Consider the following 21,391-nt stretch of genomic DNA (forward strand, 5'->3'; position numbering starts at 1 on the left):
TTGTGGCCTCTCCTGTTGCGGAGCACAGGCTCCGGACGCGCAGGCTCAGCAGCCGTGGCTCATGCGCCCAGCCGCTCCGCGGCATGTGGGATCCTCCCGGACCGGGGCACGAACCCATGTCCCCTGCGTCGGCAGGCGGACTCTCAACCACTGCACCACCAGGGAAGCCCGAAAATTCTAATTTTTTTTATTAGTTTCTGCTTTATGAAAATTCTAATTTTTAAAGTTATACACATACATTAGAAAGTGAAATCTTTTTTTTTTTTTTTTTTTTTTGGCTGCACTGCACAGCACGTGGGATCTTAGTTCTCTGACCAGGGATCGAACCAGTGTCCCCTGCATTGGAAGTGCAGAGTCTTAACCACTGGACCACCAGGGAAGTCCCAGAAAGTGAAATCGCTATATAAGCTTGTAACAAAAGCAGCAGCCCCCGTGCCAGCCTGCCCACCCTTGATTCTCATTTCAAGAGGTTCCTAGTTCCATCTAGTTTAGTTGTTTATTTTGACTTTTGCCTCCATATGTTGAAAATAACTTGCTTATGCTGCTATTTCTTGATTTTTTTCCTGCTTTGATATTATCCTTTGTCTCCCTTCCGTGGAAGAAAAGAATTAGGTCTCATACATTATATTTTCCCTCCCAATAAAAATAAATATATTCTACTAAGTAGAAATCAGGATCTTGTATTTATATTACTACGGCTATGAAAATATTACTCAAAGCTTAGCCATGTGGTGTACTATAATTAACTAAAATTAACTACATTTTCTTTCTTGTCCAACCTTTTTTTTTTTGCTTTTGCTTTCTTAAGAGAATAATAGCAGTCTTAATTTTTCTATTTAGATGTCGCTATGCCAATTACTAATTTATCTCAATTCTTATAAATCTCCCAATATGTACATTGCCTCTCAGTATGTTCGAATACAGTAGGTCATTTACCCATTTCATTTTTTCCCTTGAGGCCAGCCCTTCTGCAACCCTCTGTCCACCTGTTCCTACTGGCACTGGTGGCCTGCCGGCCTGCTGCTCCATGGCCACAGCAAGAAGGGCCTCCCCACTGTCAGTAGGGGGCTGCCCCTCCCTCTCACCTGGGTCAGGGTACCTATTCCTGGACCCTCAGCTTGGATCGCTCCCTCATTTTGGCATAGCACAGCATTCCTTAAGAAAAAGCATGGGAGGTGACAGGTGAGGTTAAGTTTCAGAAAGTTCCTTCTACCCTCACCCTCAAGTGGCGTTTGGTAGAATTTTGGTTTTGAAATAATTTTCCCTAGAATTTTGAAGGTGTAGAATCTTTGTCTTCTAGTTTTGAATGTCCCTATAAAGGACTCTGGTCTACTCTTCCAAAACTTGCAAATAATTTCATCCAAGTTCATCAAAACTCATTACAAAACCAATAAAGTACATATACATTATTGATTTTTCTTATTTTGTATGGAGAGGTCTGGACATAAAGGCTTTCATGGGTGTAATTACTCTTAACAGGAAAGGGGCTTCAGCTCCAGATCTTTTGGCGTCCACGCAGGACGTCATCTGAATTCTCGGAAGATAAACAAAGGAGGGAAAAAGAAGAGTCTAGAACATGGATTTTAAAATGATATTAGGGGAAAACATGTTCATAGCAACATCGTTCACAGTAGCCCAAACTGGAAACGACACAAATGTCCATCAACAGAAGAACAATGAGTGAAGAAAACATCCATACAATGGAACACGACTCAGAAATAAAAAGAAATGAACTGCTAATACACGCAACAACATGAGCTAACCTCAAAAGCATTGTGCAGCACAAAAGAAGCCAGACACAAAATAATGCAGACTATATGATTCTTTTCATTTAAGTTCTAATCTATGGATATAGAAATCAGAACAATGGTTGCCTGCTGTGGGTGGTGATGAGGTAGTGGGGACTGGCTGAGAAGGGTTAGGAAGGAACTTTCTAGGGTAACAAACGTGTTCTAAATTTTATTGGAGTGGTGATTACACAAGTGTATGTGCTTTTATCAAAATCATCGAATTTATACTTAAATCTATGCATTTCACTCTATGTAAATTTTATCCTCCATAGTCTTTTTAACTGAAAAAAAGAAAATTAGCAAGACTTTCAAAAATATCTTCAGAATGCTCATGCTATGAGCAAAAACTTTCAAAAGTACCAAGATTTTAGCCCTTGCTTCCTCTGAAGCAGGGAAGCTCACTGTGGAGGTATTTCCTGCTAGAACATACAAGCCCGCCTCTGTTCCTGTTCCTATCTAGTTTCTACTCATTCCAGGACCTGCCCAACTCCCCCTCTGTGTGGGGCAACACTCCCCATCTGTAAGCTGCCAGCCCCTCTTTTCATGCACTTACTTATTTAAATTTGTATTTTGTATTTGAGCATCGTGGATTAACAATGTTCTGTTAGTTTCAGGTGTACAGCAAAGTGATTCAGTTATACATATACACATATCTATTCTTTCTCAAATTCTTTTCCCATTTAGGTTACTACAGAATATTGAGCAGAGTTCCCTGTGCCATACAGTAGGTCGTTGTTTGTTATCTATTTTAAATATAGCAGTGTGTACATGTCAATCCCAAACTCCTAATTTATCCCTGACCCCCACCCTTCTCCCCGGTAACCATAAGTTTGTTCTCTAAGTTTGTGAGTCTGCTTCAGTTTTGTAAATAAGTAAATAAGTTCATTTGTATCTTTTTTTTAGATTCCGCATATAAGCAATATCACATGAGATTTGTCTTTCTCTGTCTGACTTACTTCACTTAGTATGATCATCTTTAGGTCCATCCATGTTGCTGCAAATGGCATTATTTCATTCTTTTTTATAGCTGAGTAATATTCCATTGTATGTATCTACTACATCTTCTTTATCCATTCATATGTCAATGGATGTTTAGGTTGCTTACACATCTTGGCTATTGTAAACAGCACTACAATGAACATTGGGGTGCATGTATCCTTTCAAACCATGTTTTTCTCCCGATATTTGCCCAGTAGTGGGATTGCTGGTCATATGGTAGCTCTACTTTTAGTTTTTTAAGGAACTTCCATACTGTTCTCCATAGTGGCTGCACCAATTTACATTCCCACCAACAGTGCAAGAGGGTTCCCTTTTCTCCACACCCTCTCCAGCATTTACTGTTTGTAGATTTTTTTTTTTTTTTTTTTTTGCGGTATGCGGGCCTCTCACTGTTGTGGCCTCCCCCGTTGCGGAGCACAGGCTCCGGACGCGCAGGCCCCGGACGCGCAGGCTCAGCGGCCATGGCTCACGGGCCCAGCCGCTCCGCGGCATATGGGATCCTCCCAGACCGGGGCACGAACCCGTATCCCCTGCATCGGCAGGCGGACTCTCAACCACTTGCGCCACCAGGGAGGCCCTGTTTGTAGATTTTTTGATGATGGCCATTCTGACTGGTGTGAGGTGATATCTCATTGTAGTTTTGATTTGCATTTCTCTAATAATTAGCAATGTTGAGTATTTTTTCATGTGCCTCTTGGCCATCTGTATGTCTTCCTTGGAGAAATGTCTATTTAGTTCTTCTGCCCATTTTTTGGTTGGGTTGTTTGTTTCTTTGATATTGAGCCACATGAGCTGTTTGTAAATTTTAGAGACTAATCCCTTGTCAGTCACATCCTTCTGAAACTATTCCAAAAAATTGCAGAGGAAGGAATAGTCCCAAACTCATTCTATGAAGCCACCATCACCCTGGTACCAAAACCAGACCAAGATACTACAAAAAAAAGAAAATTATAGGCCAATATCATTCATTCATTTAATTCTCTTTATTGCCTCTAATAGTGTTAGGTATTGTCTTATAATCTTAAAATCTGCTCTTCTAGATTTTAAGATCCCTGCTGTCCAGAAGTATGTTTTTTGCTTTCTTGAATTCCACAACAGTTTGAGACTACTCAGAGAGAACTTTCAGTAAATGTTGGTTGGCTTAAAGAGAGGAAGTCTGCATGAAATGGAGGGAAATGCTTGGGTCCTAGATTTGGAAAAGCAAGGGTGAAAATCTTGGATATGTAAACTTGGTCAAGTTAACCCCACTGAATTTGTTTTCTTCATGTCCAAAAATCAGATATCAAAACCTAGTTCACCAGGTAGTGGGTTAAAAAAGAGAAATAGCATCTGAGGACATTGCTGTAGGGGCTAGCTCTTAGTAGATACTTAATAAATGTAATTATTTTTATTGATGGATATTTTTAAAGGGGGAGTTTCCTGAAATAAGGTCAGGGACCCCTAAGACCCAGTACTACCCTCACAAGAATGTTTCCAGCTTGGCTTGCTGCCCCTCTCTTTCCAGGTCCCTGACACTTGTGAAAGGATAACAAGAGTGGCCTTGGAGCATCCAGGGATGCGGGCACTTCCGTGGCCAGTGCCTCTGGCCATCCGCACAGTAGCAACTTGGGGCCACTTCCCTTCATCTTGCCTAAGACACTTATTCTTGTCTCCAAACTTATCATTTTGAATTTAATTCTTTCTTTATTTTTCTTCTAGACTTCTAAATCATGTTATGAAAATAGGGCATCTTTTCATCAGTCCTCTTCCATAGCCCAGGTGGATGAAATTATTGAGTCAGCTAATACAGAAGATCTCTAAAAAGAGTCCCAAGACACTTCATAAACATTAGTCAAATATAATGGTGTTGTCTTCTTAAGTGTCACCTATAGGTCTTATGAAGAAACCACTCCTTCCCAGGTAGTGTACATGGGATTTAGTAATTGCTGATGCTCAGAAAGTATCTGTTGAATTACTCAGCTAATGTTATCTGAGGATAAATATTTTCCTGTCCAATGAACAGCACCCCCCAAAATGGGTCCTCAGCTACTTTGAGGTCCTATGTTAATGGACTACTTGCTACCTTGGCACTTGCTCTCAACACCAAACTTAGGAAGTAATGTCCTGAAAGAAACAGAACAGTAGTTACAGTGTGGAAATGATGATTTTTTTAAAATTTATTTTATTGAAGTATAGTTGATTTCCAATGTTGTGTTAATTTCTGCTGTACAGCAGAGTGATTCAGTTATACATATATATTCTTTTTCATATTCTTTTCCATTATGGTTTATCACAGGAAATTGAATATAGTTCCCTGTGCTATACAGTAGGACTTGTTGTTTATCCATCTTATATATGTTTGCATCTGCTAATCCCAAACTCCCAGTCCAGGAAATGATGATTTTCATTGCTGATTTAAGTTGAAACATTTGATTGGTTTAATGATTTTGATACAAGGACCATCCAGAGTTTTGGCCCTTGCATTTGCTTCTCAGCCGTCACCATGACCTAGAGCAGCACGCACCGGTGTGGGGAAGAGCAGCCAGGCTTTGGAACCAGGCATGACTGGGTTTAAACCTGGGCTCTGCCACTTAGCAGCTGTGTGACCTTAGGCAAATTACCTAACTTTTCTGAGCATCAGTTTCCTCGTCTGCAAATATCTATGTCAATGGGTCCCTGTGCAGACTGGGGGTTATATAGATAATAGTGCAGCACAGGACACATCGAAGGCCCTGAATATATAATAGTTATAACACAATAATAATTTCCACCATTTTCCCCCTCTCAATTAGTATTTAAGCACCTTTATTTTTTTAATAATTTTTTAAAATATTTATTTATTTATTTGGTTGTGCTGGGTCTTAGTTGCTGCATGTGGGCTCCTTAGTTGGGGCATGTGAACTCTTAGTTGCAGCATGCATGTGGGATCTAATTCCCTGGCCAGGGATCACACTCCGGCCCCCTGCATTGGGAGCATGGGGTCTTAGCCACTGCGCCACCAGGGAAGTCCCAATTTCCACCATTTTAATGGGGATGTGACCACAACAAACCAATTGTCAGTGGTTCATTTGCACATCCTGTGCCCAGGGAAGCCACATAGCATGCAAAATTACTTCACCGTGATGTGAGGAATCTACTGATATTGTATAGAGGTGGGTAATGTATAAACTTACATTTTTGTCACGGAACCTAGTTTGATACAGCTTAAGGCATATACCTGTGTCCCGTTGGTTCTAGCCTGCTTCTTACACCAGAGGAGGTCGCCTTTGATGTCAGAATCCTTTTCTGGTGGGATCCTGTACAACCCCTTGGAATGAGGTGAGATCTGCCCTCTGTCTAACCCCAGATGCCGGCTCAAGTGCTGACTGCCCCCCTCACTCTTCCATGTTTCCTTTCCTGGGTCCCTTGAGTTTGCTCCCACTCCTGTGACCCCGGGTAAGTCACCTCACCTTCCCTGGTCTGTTTCCTCATCCTTAAACGCTGTGATTGGGGTGGTCATATGATCCCAAGGAGAGCAATCTGAGAAGCACCGTGAACTCCAGCACTCTCTGACCCCCGTGCTTGGTTTCCCGTAGGAGGAGATATGTTTACATAAAGAAGAACCTGCTTCATGAATTTCTATCTTTCCTCTAAAATCCTCCGTACGCTCACCAGTGCTCCCACCCTTCTCCTCAGCTGAAATCCAATCACCTTTTTCCAATTCTCATGTTGTCAGCAAGCTTTCCCCCACTTTACCAGGTCCTGATCCATAATTGCCTGGGTTCACCCATAGTACGTTTCCTCTTGTTGTTTGCGTGCCAGCCAAATCATGGGCCATCAAGAATTTAATGCTGGAAATTCCATTCCTAACACACACTTGTCTAGTTTCTTATCTTTACAAAAACTCTTCTCTATCCGTCATCTTATCTCATCTTTGCAACAGCTCTACACGGTAAGATGCTTTCCTAGAACTGTAAGATGTAGAAACTGGGGTTCAGGCAGAGTCTAAAGTTCAGTAGCCAATAGGTGATAGGACCTAGATTAAAACCTGCGTTCTCTGACACCCGTTACTTTTTTAAAAAATATTTTTAAATTTATTTATTTGGCTGCACCAGGTCTTAGTTGCAGCACGTGGAATCTTCGTTGCGGCATTCGGGATCTAGTTCCCTGACCAGGGATTGAACCCCGGGCCCCCTGCATTGGGAGCGTGGAGTCTTAACCACTGGACCACCAGGGAAGTCCCACCAGCTACTTGTAAAATCTTCAAAACTTACATTTCCGTATTCTGTCAATACACTAGGGCTTAGGATACCTTTTTTCCCCCATGTGTAACAAGATGCTTAGGACTTAGGATACTTCTTTTCATGTGCAAGGTTTGATTATTGCAATAAAATAGCTCATCAAATAGAGGTGAAGATGTGTGAGAATGCATCTTGCTTCTCAAAATGCTGACTGAGGCCTTTGGATACTGAGAGCCGGGAGGGACCTTGGAAATCATTGAGTCCAACCCTGAACATTATACACATGAGTCAACAAGCCTCTACAGGAAGTGTGTCTTGCCCGGTGTCACAGGTCGAGTTTGACCACTACCAGCAGAGCTTTTGGGAGATGGGGGAAAAGGTAAATAAACCTCTGGGACCAGTGCATAGCTGACCAGCCCAAGGGTCCACTCGCTCCCACTGGAGAATCTGGTCTGTGGTGAACACACAATGCGCGAGGAAAGCAGGCTACCGAGGGGAAGAAAATTCCTGGGTGAAAAGAAGACAGAGCTCAGGGCACTTCTGCACTGGAGGCAGGGCCCTTGCATGTTTCCTGGTCACGAGCGGGGCCATTTCTCTCCAGCCTCCTGGATTCGGGACTCTGTCCCTGTAGACCTCGCTGGTCTCAGGGCTGTTTGCCTACCTGTCCCCCTGCCTCATACAGTCCTGTCTGCTTTATCAGGATCCCCAGGCTCTGTGTGCTCTCCTGCTCTTCACTGCAGGCCTTGGGTGCCCCTCAGCTGTCTGTGGACAGACCCCTTCTCCCCCAGCCTCTACCTCGCGCTCCCTGCTCTGCTCGCCTCCCCTGGGCCCCGCGAGCTCTCTGCTGCTTCATTGGTGGAAAGAATCTAACAAAACCGGGCTTCCCTGGTGGCGCAAGTGGTTGAGAGTCCGCCTGCCGATGCAGGGAACACGGGTTCGTGCCCCGGTCCGGGAAGATCCCACGTGCCGCGGAGTGGCTGGGCCCGTGAGCCATGGCTGCTGAGCCTGCGCGTCCGGAGCCTGTGCTCCACAACGGGAGAGGCCACAGCAGTGAGAGGCCCGTGTACCGCAAAAAAAAAAAAAGAATCTAACAAAACCTACCTTGCAGGGTTGTAGAGTAGGACTGAGACCACACCGGCACAGCATCTGACCCAGAGGAAGCCCCAGATAATGGCAGCCGTTAATCTGATTTGCCATGTCTCTGTCACCAGCCCACAGCTGCCTGGAGGTTAAGGACCAGGTCAATCATTTTTGCATCCCCTGTGCCTGGGACATGTTCACCGCTTAACAAATGTCTACAAAGCAGGATGCAAGGGAACCATCCTGGCAACTGTGCCCTGGAACATCTGTGCTGACAGTCTCAGTGGTTCCCAGGTGTTTGCTAGAGTGTTTTATTCCATCACAGCCACCAGCCGCATGTCTCAGCTCCTCCTGGTTATCAGGAGAGGAAGGGGTGACCTTCATGCAAGCTTTCCTTAAACCACGGTGAGAACAAATTAAAAAGGAGACAATGAGCATCTTTACTGAGGGACGTCCTAGCATGTTGAAATAAGGATTTAGGAGGAAATTGTTAGAGTTGCCGTTTCACAGAGAGACGTTTGCTCAAGGGCCTGGTTCCACTCATGCTGGTGTCAGGGCCCTGGTGAACTTGAGCTCTTTTCAGATGTGCAGGAGGTGGAGTGTGGGTTTCACACACACGTGACTTTTGACTCAGTTCAGAGATCAGGTTTGCTGAGGGGTTTCCAATGACCAGAAAATTCTATCCAAGAGCTGCTTTTATGGTACGAGGGGTGGTAACACTGAAGCAGCACTGCCGAAACTCAGCCACGGCTCCCCCAGCCCACCCCTGGGTCATGCTCCTGGGGGCAGGGGAGTGTAGACCACCAGTGGCACCCAGTCCCTGTGCTCCGGTTTTGGTTAACGACACAAAGGAGTGGGTGTGTGCAGGCGGGTCGGATTTAGTCACTGGAAATAAAAACAACAGCAGTAAGCTTCAGCACTTGCTGTAACTACTATACATTTCTCAGTTCAGCTCTAAATCTGGAAAGTGCTGTTTGCTTTTGCAAATCCTACCACTCCTTCCCACCCCCTTTCACAAAGCCTTGGCCATCCTTTTGCCTGTTACAGTCCCCAGGACATGCTCTCTGAGGCCCTGGAATTCTTTTTTTTTTTTTTTTTTTTTTTGCCCTAGGCAGGCCTCTCACTGTCGTGGCCTCTCCCGCTGCGGAGCACAGGCTCCGGACGCACAGGCTCAGCGGCCATGGCTCACGGGCCCAGCCACTCCGCGGCATGTGGGATCTTCCTGGACCGGGGCACAAACCCGTGTCCCCTGCATCGGCAGGCAGACTCTCAAACACTGCGCCACCAGGGAAGCCCGGGATTCTTAATCTGGTTCATCTCTTTGGGTACTTATCCTTTTCTATCTTGCATTATTATTCTTTACGTAAATCTCTGTTTCCCATCAGACTGCAAACTCCCCAACGTCAGAAGATGAAATCCCTTGGTTCTACCATGGCGCACAGTACAGTGCCTTGGCTGTACCTGGCTGTGAAGTGTATGATAAATATTTCCTGAATGAATAACAAAGGAAAAAGTGAAGTAAAGTATATGTTGAAACATCAAAAGCTACAAAAATCTTAAAAAATTGTGGAAGGAAGTTCTCTTGTAATCATTTAAAAATAAAATTTACAAAGTGATTTGGAAAGCCGAGATAATGATTTTGGAAGTTCAGGAAGTGCTCTTTTCTTTACATATGCCTGGCTAATTTGTGACTCCCTCAAGGAACGGACCACATTTTAAAATCATTTTGAATCCCCATTGGCTAGCACATTTTTGGCCTAATTTTTTCTCTTTCGTTTTTTTTTTTTTTTTTTTTTTTCTTTTTGCGGTATGTGGGCCTCTCACTGTTGTGGCCCCTCCCGTTGCGGAGCACAGGCTCCGGATGCGCAGGCCCAGCGGCCATGGCTCACGGGCCCAGCCGCTCCGCGGCATATGGGATCCTCCCAGACCGGGGCACGAACCCGTATCCCCTGCATCGGCAGGCGGACTCTTAACCACTGCGCCACCAGGGAGGCCCCTCTTTCGTTCTTTTAACGATGGAAACATCTTTACTTCTTTTGCTTATCAAAAAGTGGCATACGCTCAAAGTAAAATTCAAACAATAGAGAAACAAAAAGTAAAAAGTGAAAGGTCTAACTAGGTCCATCTTCTAAGAGGTTATTTACTGATGCTGTCCACAGTTTTAGTGCAATATGAATAACATATTTATTCATTCTATCTGTAATCTGCTTTTATAAACCATCAAAATGTTATGGCCTCATTTGCACAGAACACACAGGTCTCTGTCATTCCATAGATTTCTTTATTAACTCTTTTACAGTTGGAAATTGAGGCAGGTTTTAAATTTTGCTATTACAAACTACGCTGCAGTAAAACCCTTGTATATACATCTTTTTCAACAGAGTATTTCTCTGGTTACCCGCAAATGTGGGATTTATGGTTCCCAGGGTATGAACATTTAACATTTTGGTAGATACTGACAAATTTCCCTCCAAAAAGTTTTTTTCCAATTTATATCCCCATCGAGAACTGAGAAAACCTGTTGGGCTTAACTTTTAAGTCCTTCCTGGGCGTATGTTGGAAGACTTGCAGCCAACATGATTTTAAAAAAATATTATTATTTATTTATGTATTCATTCATTCATTCAATTTTGGCTGCATTGGGTCCTTGTTGCTGTGTGCAGGCTTTTCTCTAGTCGCGGTGAGCAGGGGCTACTCTTCATTGCGGTGCACGGGCTTCTCATTGCGGTGGCTTCTCTTGTTGCGGAGCATGGGCTGTAGGTGCACGGGCTTCAGTAGTTGTGGCACACAGGCTCAGTAGTTGTGGCGCACGGGCTTAGTTGCTCCACAGCATGTGGAATCTTCCTGGACAAGGGCTCAAACCCATGTCTCCTGTGTTGGCAGGTGGACTCTTAACCACTCACCACCAATATGATTGGGAAACCCCAATATGATTTTAAAATGATACTTTAGGGAGACTGGGATTGACATATATACACTAATATGCATAAAATAGATAACTAATAAGTACCTGCTGTATAAAAAATAACCAAATAAAATAAATTTTTTTTAAAAAAGATACTTCAGGTGCACAAAATACTCTACATTTTTCCAGGTATTTTTACATGGAATATGTATTCTCCTTTGACCTTCACAGGAGTCCATGATATAAGTAGGGAAGACCCGATTCCCTTCTGATTCCTGTTTTAGAATCTCAGCCAAAAAGACTGGCCTTGGGTTCACTGCAAGGCAGTGGCCTCCCTGAGGCAGAGCCCTGGAACTGATTCTGCTTCTCTTCCCAAAAGCTGCAAGGACCAGCCTTGAGAGGCTAGGAGGGCATGGCCTGGAGGTGAGGAGACTCCAAGGCTTCTGCAAGTCTTGAGTTTATGCCAAAGTGTAAAGAATGCCCTGATTCGGTGTTCAGTTTCTTAGCTGAAATAAATCCTCCTTTCTGACTGAGCCTAGCGGAGGGAGGAGGAGACAGGTGGCCTGGCTCTGGGAGGGTGGGGGCGTGGAGCTCTCCTTCTATGTCATTCTCAGAAGCTCTCAATTTAGAGGCTGGAGAGAGAGCTGACCCAGGGAATTCTCACTGCTTTCTGCTTCCCTTAGTTAAGGTTTTTAACATTTTTTGGAAGTGTAGTCCACTGATCCTTGGCAAAGAAAGAAAATAGCATCAATCAGTGCTATTGTTAAACAGAAATTTTCACCGGCTATTGGGGGAGGGAGGACTTTGATAGTCCCAGGCTACCTCACTTCTACATAGTAGCTTAGGAAAGTATCTTTATATTGAAGTCGGAATGTAAAGTTCCAGATCCCAACATAGGACAGCAGACAAGGGAAGGTGGCAATCTTTGGAAAGGGCAATTCCTAGCTGCATGAATGTCTATGTGGACTAGACCTACACTGTTCAATAGTGTAGCCTCTGGCACCTGTGGCTATTGAGTATGTAAAATGTGCCCAGTATGAGTGAAGGACTGAATTTTTACTTTGATTTAATTTTAATATTTAAATTTAAAAACTGACAATTCAGTTACTAGAAAACTTTGAAGTAATTTTCAAACAACTTGGACATGTGAAAATACTTTTCAATGGTAAATTTTATGAAATCTAAAAACCAGTCAAGTGTTTCTGATGAAAATTTAGCATTTGAACTGAGGTATGCTTTAAGCATGAAATACACACTGGCTTTCTAAGGCTTAGCATGAAAAAGAGAACATAAAATGTCTCCATGATTTTTTTATATGGATTATATGTTGAAGTGATCATATGTTGGAAATAGGGAATTAAATAAAATATAATATTAAAATTAATTTTACCTGTTTTGTGTTTTTACATCTTTTTTTAACATGGCTGCTAGAAAATAGGAAATTTCTTGGGCATTCATCCATTCGTTAATGCATCAAGAATGTATTTAGGGGCTTCCCTGGTGGCGCAGTGGTTGAGAGACCGCCTGTCGATGCAAGGGACACGGGTTCGTGCCCCGGTCTGGGAAGACCCCACATGCCACAGAGCGGCTAGGCCCATGAGCCATGGCCGCTGAGCCTGCGCGTCCAGAGCCTGTGCTCCGCAATGGGAGAGGCCACAACAGTGAGAGGCCCGCGTAACGCCAAAAAAAAAAAAAAAAAGAATGTATTTAGTAAGACAAGGTTGTCCACTCTCACCACTATTATTCAACATAGTTTTGGAAGTTTTAGCCACAGCAATCAGAGAAGAAAAATAAATAAAGGAATCCAAATCAGAAAAAAAGAAGTAAAGCTGTCACTGTTTGCAGATGACATGATACTATACGTAGAGAATCCTAAAGATGCTACCAGAAAACTACTAGAGCTAATCAATGAGTTTCGTAAAGTAGCAGGATACAAAATTAATACACAGAAATCTCTTGCATTCCTATACACTAATGATGAAAAATCTGAAAGAGAAATTAAGGAAACATTCCCATTTACCATTGCAACAAAAAGAATAAAATACCTAGGAATAAACCTACCTAAGGAGACAAAAGACCTGTATGCAGAAAACTATAAGATACTGATGAAAGAAATCAAAGATGATACAAACATATGGAGAGATATACCACATTCTTGGATAGGAAGAATCAACATTGTGAAAATGACTACACTACCCAAAGCAATCTACAGATTCAATTCAATCCGCATCAAACTACCAATGGCATTTTTTACAGAGCTAGAACAAAAAATTTCACAATTTGTATGGAAACACAAAAGACCCTGAATAGCCAAAGCAATCTTGAGAAAGAAAAACAGAGCTGGAGGAATCGGGCTCCCTGACTTCAGACTATATTACAAAGCTACAGTAATCAAGACAGTATGGTACTGACACAAAAACTGAAATATAGATCAGTGGAACAGGATAGAAAGCCCAGAGATAAACCCATGCACATACGGTCACCTTATTTTTGATAAGGGAGGCAAGAATATACAATGGAGAAAAGATACCCTCTTCAATAAGTGGTGCTGGGAAAACTGGACAGCTACATTGAAAAGAATGAAATTAGAACACTCCCTAACACCATACACAAAAATAAACTCAAAATGGATTAAAGACCTAAATGTAAGTCCAGATACTATAAAACTCTTAGAGGAAACCATAGGCAGAACACTCTATGACATAAATCACAGCAAGGTCCTTTTTGACCCACCTCCTAGAGAAATGGAAATAAAAACAAAAATAAACACATGGGACTTAATGAAACTTAAAAGCTTTTGCACAGCAAAGGAAACCATAAGCAATATGAAAAGACAACCCTCAGAATAGGAGAAAGTATTTGCAAATGAAGCAACTGACAAAGGATTAACCTCCAAAATTTATAAGCAACTCATGCAGCTCAATATCAAAAAAACAAACAACCCAATCCAAAAATGGGCAGAAGAACTAAATAGACATTTCTCCAAAGAAGATATACAGATTTCCAACAAACACATGAAAGGATGCTCAACATCACTAATCATTAGAGAAATGAAAATCAAAACTACAATGAGGTAATACCTCACACCAGTCAGAATGGCCATCATCAAAACATCTACAAACAATAAATGCTGGAGAGGGTGTGGAGAAAAGGGAACTCTCTCGCACTGTTGGTGGGAATGTAAATTGATACAGCCACTATGGAGAACAGTATGGAGGTTCCTTAAAAAACTAAAAATAGAGCTACCATATGACCCAGCAATCCCACTACTGGGCATATACCCTGAGAAAACCATAATTCAAAAAGAGTCATGTACCACAATGTTCACTGCAGCTCTATTTACAATAGCCAGGACATGGAACCAACCTAAGTGTCCATCGACAGATGAATGGATAAAGAAGATGTGGCACATATATACAATGGAATATTACTCAGCCATAAAAAGAAACGAAATTGAATTATTTGTAGTGAGGTGGATGGACCTAGAGACTGTCATACAGAATGAAGTAAGTCAGAAAGAGAAAAATAGCTCTTTTCCCTCTCAGACATGGGCACACCACAGAAGGATGTTATTATCAAGTCAGATGCACCCGACACCCTATTAGTGCAGAAGCATCCAGATTATATAGTATCCTATGGCTCAAAGAAAGATGATTACGAATACTGTATATCTGAATATTTGAGAATGAGTGGCATCTATTGGGGTCTGACTGTAATGGATCTCATGGGACAGCTACATCGCATGAATAGAGAAGAAGTTCTGACATTTATTAAGTCTTGTCAACACTTTGGCTATTCGGGGTCTTTTGTGTTTCCATACAAATTGTGAGTGTGGTAGAATAAGCGCTAGTATTGGACACGATCCTCATCTTTTTTTTTTTTTTTTTTTTTTTTTGCGGTACACGGGCCTCTCACTGTTGTGGCCTCTCCCGTTGTGGAGCACAGGCTCCGGACACACAGGCTCAGCGGCCATGGCTCACGGACACAGCTGCTCCGCAGCATGTGGGATCTTCCCAGACCGGGGCACGAACCCGTGTCCCCTGCATCGGCAGGCGGACTCTCAACCACTGCGCCACCAGGGAAGCCCGATCCTCATCTTTTGTACACTCTTAGTGCCGTCCAGATTCTTACTCTCTATGATAGTATTAATGTTATTGCTGTAAATAAAGTTGTAGAATATATCTAGAGTCTACAGAAAGAAGATGGCTTTTTTGCTGGAGATATTTGGGGAGAAATAGACACAACATTCTCTTTTTGTGTGGTGGCAACTTTGGCTCTATTGGGGAAGCTGGATGCTATTAATGTGGAAAAGGCAATCAAATTTGTTTTATCATGTATGAACTTTGATGGTGGATTTGGTTGCAGGCCAGCTTCTGAATCCTATGCTGGGCAGATCTATTGTTGCACAGGATTCCTGGCTATTACTAGTCAGTTGCATCGAGTAAATTCTGATTTACTTGGTTGGTGGCTTTGTGAACGACAGCTTCCATCAGGTGGACTCAGTGGAAGGCCAGAGAAGTTACCAGATGTACGCTATTCTTGGTGGGTGTTGGCTTCCCTAAAGATAATTGGAAGGCTTCATCGGATTGACGGAGAGAAACTGCGCAGTTTCATTTTAGCATGTCAAGATGAAGAAACGGGAGGATTTGCGGACAGGCCAGGAGATATGGTAGATCCTTTTCATGCTCTATTTGGAATTGCTGGATTGTCACTTTGGGGAGAAGAACAGATTAAACCTGTTAGCCCTGTTTTTTGCATGCCTGAAGAAATACTTCGGAGAGTGAATGTTCAGCCTGAACTAGTGAGCTGGATTAGATCCCTTGATGCAAAAGTTGCTTAGTGCAGTTTTACTGTTTTAACATTTCAGTATTTGAAGTGCTTAACAAACTTTATGACTGTCATGTTAATATTTTGTACATGAATTATGTTGATTTTAATAAATTATATAATTATACATATTGGGAATTAAAGACCTTTATTGTATCTTCAGCTTTCTGTTTTCTTCTGGAATGCTGTTATTCTGAGTGTAATATTTTGTTTATGCTTCAGTGTATTTGTTATCTTCTTTGTCCCCATAACAGTGAACTGAGTTGAACTCTATTTAGCTGAAGAAGTCTTGTGTTCTGATTTTCCCATGTACTCCCCTGATATGTTATATATAACTATAGTTAATATAAATTGGTTTTTGTCAATGAGAATGTTAACTGGTAAAGAATTGATCAACCCCATAGGAATTAAAAGATGAAAAAAATAAAAAAGGAAAGAGAAAAATAAATACCGTATGCTAACACATAAATATGGAATCTTAAAAAAAAAAAGGTTCTGAAGAACCTAGGGGCAGGACAGGAATAAAGATGCAGACGTAGAGAACGGACTTGAGGACATGGGGAGGGGGAAGGGTAAGCTGGGACGAAGTGAGAGAGTGGTAGTGTATATATGGACATATATACACTACCAAATGTAAAATAGCTAGCTAGTGGGAAACAGCCACATAGCACAAGGAGATCAGCTCGGTGCTTTGTGACCACCTAGAGGGGTGGGATAGGGAGGGTGGGAGGGAGACACAAGAGGGAGGAGATATGGCAATATATGTATATGTTTAGCTGATTCACTTTGTTATAAAGCAGAAGCTAACACACCATTGTAAAGCAATTATACTCCAATACAGATGTTAAAAAAAAGGAATGTATTGAGCATCTATTATGTGCTAAGTCAAACTAAGCATAACAGCTACAGCAACAGAAAAGAGCACCTTATAAATTTGCTGCATGTTGGATAGAAAAATATATGTATATACATGTCATCCCATTGAAATGTAACACTCCTTAAGACAAATACTAAATTCACTATTGGTTTTTCCTAGCTTTGTGAGCTTAACTCCCAGCTCATTAATTTAGTTTTCTTGTTTTTCTAATATACATATTAAAGGCTCTGATTTTCCCCGTAACCGCTTCTTTAGCTGCGTTCCAAGAGTTATATGTTGAATTTTCATAATTACTAGTTTTAAATGTTTTATAATTTCCCTTGAATTTTTTTTTTTTTTCTTTTTCTTTTTGCGGTATGTGGGCCTCTCACTGTTGTGGCCTCTCCCGTTGCGGAGCACAGGCTCCGGATGCGCAGGCCCAGCGGCCATGGCTCACGGGCCCAGCCGCTCCGCGGCATATGGGATCCTCCCATACCGGGGCACGAACCCGTATCCCCTGCATCGGCAGGCGGACTCTTAACCACTTGCGCCACCAGGGAGGCCCAATTTCCCTTGAATTTTATCTTTAAATTAGGAAGTATTTAGAAATGTGTCATTTAGTTTCAATATACATGGGAGAAGTGGTTTGGATATCTTTTTATTGGTGATTTCTAATAATCACTAATACTGCATTGCTTTCAGAGAACATGGGCCTTTATGATACTGAATCGTTAAATTTGTGGAGACTTCCTTTGTGGCCTAGCATGATCAAGTTGTGACAATGTTCCATTTGTGCTTGGAAAAAATGTGTGTCATCTATTTGACAGGTGCAGGAGCCTAAATGTTACCCCCTAGAGTTAGTCTGTTTTAAATGTTTGTGTTTTTTTTCAAATTTGGAGGGCCTTAATTTCCTATAATTTTGGGTCTGCTTTATCTGTCAGTTTCTGAGAGATATGCTTTAAAATCTCCTGCTGTGATTATAGATTTGTCCATTTTCCCATGTAAATCCATCAATTTTAGCTTCGTAATTTTAAGATTATACTATTAAATAGGTATGATTTCATGATTTTTATATCGTTTTGGTGTATTTGTTTCTTCATTTACATGAAAAATTTTCACCTTCACTTCTCTCAGGTTTAATACTAATATTACAAGAGAAGCCTTCCTTTTGTTAATATTTACATACTATACCTTTTTCTAGTTATTTTCCTCCTATTGATATCTCTATGCTGGAGGCTTATCTCCTTTAAATGGAAATTATGATAGTCAGTGATTTTGTTTTTTTCAACCTGAGAGTCTCTTCAAATCTATTTACTTTTATTATGATTACTAAAATATTTGGATTCATTTCTAGCATCTATTTTGTGGTGGTGTTCTTATTTACTATAATTTCTTTTGACTTTTCTTTCTCTTCTCCTATCATGCTGGATATTCTTGCTTTGCCTTTCAGATTCACTGTCCACCCAACTCTTGTGCCCTAGGGACTAACCTCCGTGGATTACCAACATAGCTCACTTCCTTTCGGCTTTTGGTTGCGTCGAGCCAATGGAAACCCCAGCAGGTATTGGAGGACAAGTGGAGAGGAAAGTCGGGCTGTGGGTTCCACCAGCTCCCTCTCTGCAGGCCTGCATTCCTCTGATGGAGAGAGCAGCTCATGTCGGTGGCCCTCTGGCAGCACAGGTCCTGCTGGGTACCAATCACTCCTCCTTTCCTTGGCCCCTTCAGGTCCGGGAGAGCTAAAACTCCCCATCATTGTAACACAGAGTAGTTCACATTCCTTTTTAGTCTCTCACTACCCTTTGTAAATAAAATGCGTTTTAACAAACTCTTTTCCAGGTACCCCTTTTGGGTATGCCATCTGTTTCTGGACAACCCCCTGACCCGCACACTACATTCCATTGAATAGATCCCACTGTCTTAAATCTCTTTTGTGGAAGAGACTACCGGTCGGTCATACAAGACCTACTCCATTAGGACTGGCTGGTATAGAGTTTCTCTCGAACATGGTATTTTCATGATATTTTTCTCTGGGTGTAATAAACTTATGGAACAAAAAAACCCTTAGACCACTTTATAGATGGATTAAGTAAAAATCAGTAATATTTTTTTCTTTATTTTATTTATTTATTTTTTTATTAGTTTCTGCTTTATAACAAAGTGAATCAGTTATACATATACATCTGTTCCCATATCCTTTCCCTCTTGCGTCTCCCTCCCTCCCACCCTCCCTATCCCACCCCTCCAGTTGGTCACAAAGCACCGAGCTGATCTCTCTGTGCTATGCGGCTGCTTCCCACTAGCTATCTATTTTACGTTTGGTAGGGTATATATGTCCATGCCTCTCTCTCACTTTGTCACAGCTTACCCTACCCCCTCCCCATATCCTCAAGTCCATTCTCAAGTAGGTCTGTGTCTTTATTCCTGTTTTACCCCTAGGTTCTTCATGACATTTTTTTTTCTTAAATTCCATATATATGTGTTAGCATACCGTATTTGTCTTGCACTGCTGGTGCGAATGTGAATTGGTACAGCCACTATGGAGAATAGTATGGAGGTTCCTTAAAAAACTACAAATAGAACTACCATATGACCCAGCAATCCCACTACTGGGCATATACCCTGAGAAAACCATAATTCAAAAAGAGTCATGTACCAAAATGTTCATTGCAGCTCTATTTACAATAGCCCAGAGATGAAAACAACCTAAGTGTCCATCGTCCAATGAATGGATAAAGAAGATGTGGCACATGTATACAATGGAATATGACTCAGCCATAAAAAGAAATGAAATTGAGCTATTTGTAATGAGGTGGATAGACCTAGAGTCTGTCATACAGAGTGAAGTAAGTCAGAAAGAAAAATCAGTAATATTTATCTCCAATTTCTGGTGGCTATCGAAGTATACATCCAAACCCTTCTGTGACACAGTCCTAAAGGCCAACTCTCTGAGATATGCAGATAAGATGCAGGGAGGAATGGAGTGGATTTCATGATCTGTCGCTCAATCAGCAAACATGTATTGAACATTTACTACATGAAAAGCCCTGCGCTAGGGAAGGTACTGGGAAGATGGCAAGGTGTCAGATGTTCAGGAAATAACTAAATGACCAGAACCCTTACACCTGTTGTCTCATTTCATCTTTCCACCAGGTAGAGATGATTGCTGCCTGATTGACAGATGAGGTAACCAAGCCTGGAGGCAGCGACTTACCCAGGGTCTTAGAACCACCACAGGGCTGAGCCAGGCGTTTGCCCCGGTCTCAGTCCCAAGACCAGTGCATTTCACTGCATCCAGGAATTGCTTTCAATCCTCCAAGAGCTTTACATCTGGGAGGAGAGGAGATATAAACAGATGAACAGTGAAATTGTAGTATAAGCCCTGGCGGGAGCAGCTATCATGAGTTGACATGGGCTGGGAAGCTTTGTGCAGAAGGAGGGGATGGAGGAAGTCAGGGGGATGGTCGTCCAGGCAGGATGAGGCCACAAACACGGACCCGGGCAGGTCTCACTTCCAATGGGGCCGTCAGGGACAAGTAGGACACAGTGTCCACCTCTTCAGATGCTCTGGGTTTGATTTCATCGTGTTCATGCTTTCTCTCCCCATTCCTTTTATCTGAAGCTGGGGCATGTGGAGATGTGGGGATGGGGTGTTCTTTGAAGTGAGCTCCCTTCTTGTCCCTTAGGCTGGATTTCCAGCAAGGGGGGAGGGAGAGGGCCGGAGTTAGGAAGAGATCTCTGTCCCAGCAGAGGTGTGACGAGCAGTGTGGAATCAGGGTGGAGCTCGGAGCCAGCATTTCTAGAATGCTCACCGTGGGCTAGCTCTGGTGGGCAGAGAAGAGGTAGGGAGCAGGGCGGCTGATGGACTTTTGGAGTAGGAGAGCTAGAGGGCCAGAGAGGGGTCTTGGCTGGCAGGGTGGTGGGCACCCCCGAGCCATCACCCCGTCCCCACCTCACAGGGTCCCAGGAAGGGAACCGCCAGGAAGCCCTGGGCTGTCATCCAGCCCCAAGCGTGGCAAAAGGCAACTCCAGCAAGGGGGGCACTGCGGTGGCCACATCAGATGGGGGAATCAGGACAGCTCAGCTCAGTTCCCTTTTCCTCCTGGCGGTCACACCCTCACAGGTCAAATCACATCACCACCTCAGCCCTGGAATTCCCGCCAGGAGGGGAAGTGGTGCTCTCCTGACTAAGCTCCTGCCCCGCAAGGCAATCACATGCCTGCAGATTGCAGGGAAGGGCCTTTGGTGGCACCTACTTCCTCTTCTTTCTCTGGTCAGCATTGGGGGGGTGGGGGGGGATTGTGAGAGGTGAGGTGAGGAGAGGGTGCCAGCAGAGGAAGCCCGTGTGTCACATGCAGATTTGCTTGTAAGTTTCCAGCTCCATGCAAAACACACATGTCCCAAAGTAACACACCATAGGCGGAGAAAATTTTTAAATATACATTTTTAAAAAGAGAAGACATGGGCTTCCCTGGTGGCACAGTGGTTGGGAGTCCGCCTGCTGATGCAGGGGACACAGGTTCGTGCCCCGGTCCGGGAGGATCCCACATGCCGTGGAGCGGCTGGGCCCGTGAGCCATGGCTGCTGGGCCTGCGCGTCTGGAGCCTGTGCTCCGCGGTGGGAGAGGCCACGGCAGTGAGAGGCCAGCGTACCGCAATAAATAAATAAATAAATAAATAAGGGAAGACAGTTTCATTCAAAATTTGCTACCCAGATGCTGAAAACATTTTGGTGAATA

At 43.0% G+C, this 21,391-nt stretch overlaps 1 pseudogene; it reads left to right on the plus strand.

Annotated features, from left to right (window-relative positions):
* LOC132501384 (geranylgeranyl transferase type-2 subunit beta-like) overlaps window positions 1–15,813 on the plus strand; it is a 36,052-nt pseudogene extending 20,239 nt beyond the window's left edge.
* Window positions 15,814–21,391: the final 5,578 nt, after the last annotated feature.

The sequence above is a fragment of the Mesoplodon densirostris genome, chromosome 14, assembly GCF_025265405.1.
Source record: "Mesoplodon densirostris isolate mMesDen1 chromosome 14, mMesDen1 primary haplotype, whole genome shotgun sequence".
NCBI lineage: Eukaryota > Metazoa > Chordata > Mammalia > Artiodactyla > Ziphiidae > Mesoplodon > Mesoplodon densirostris.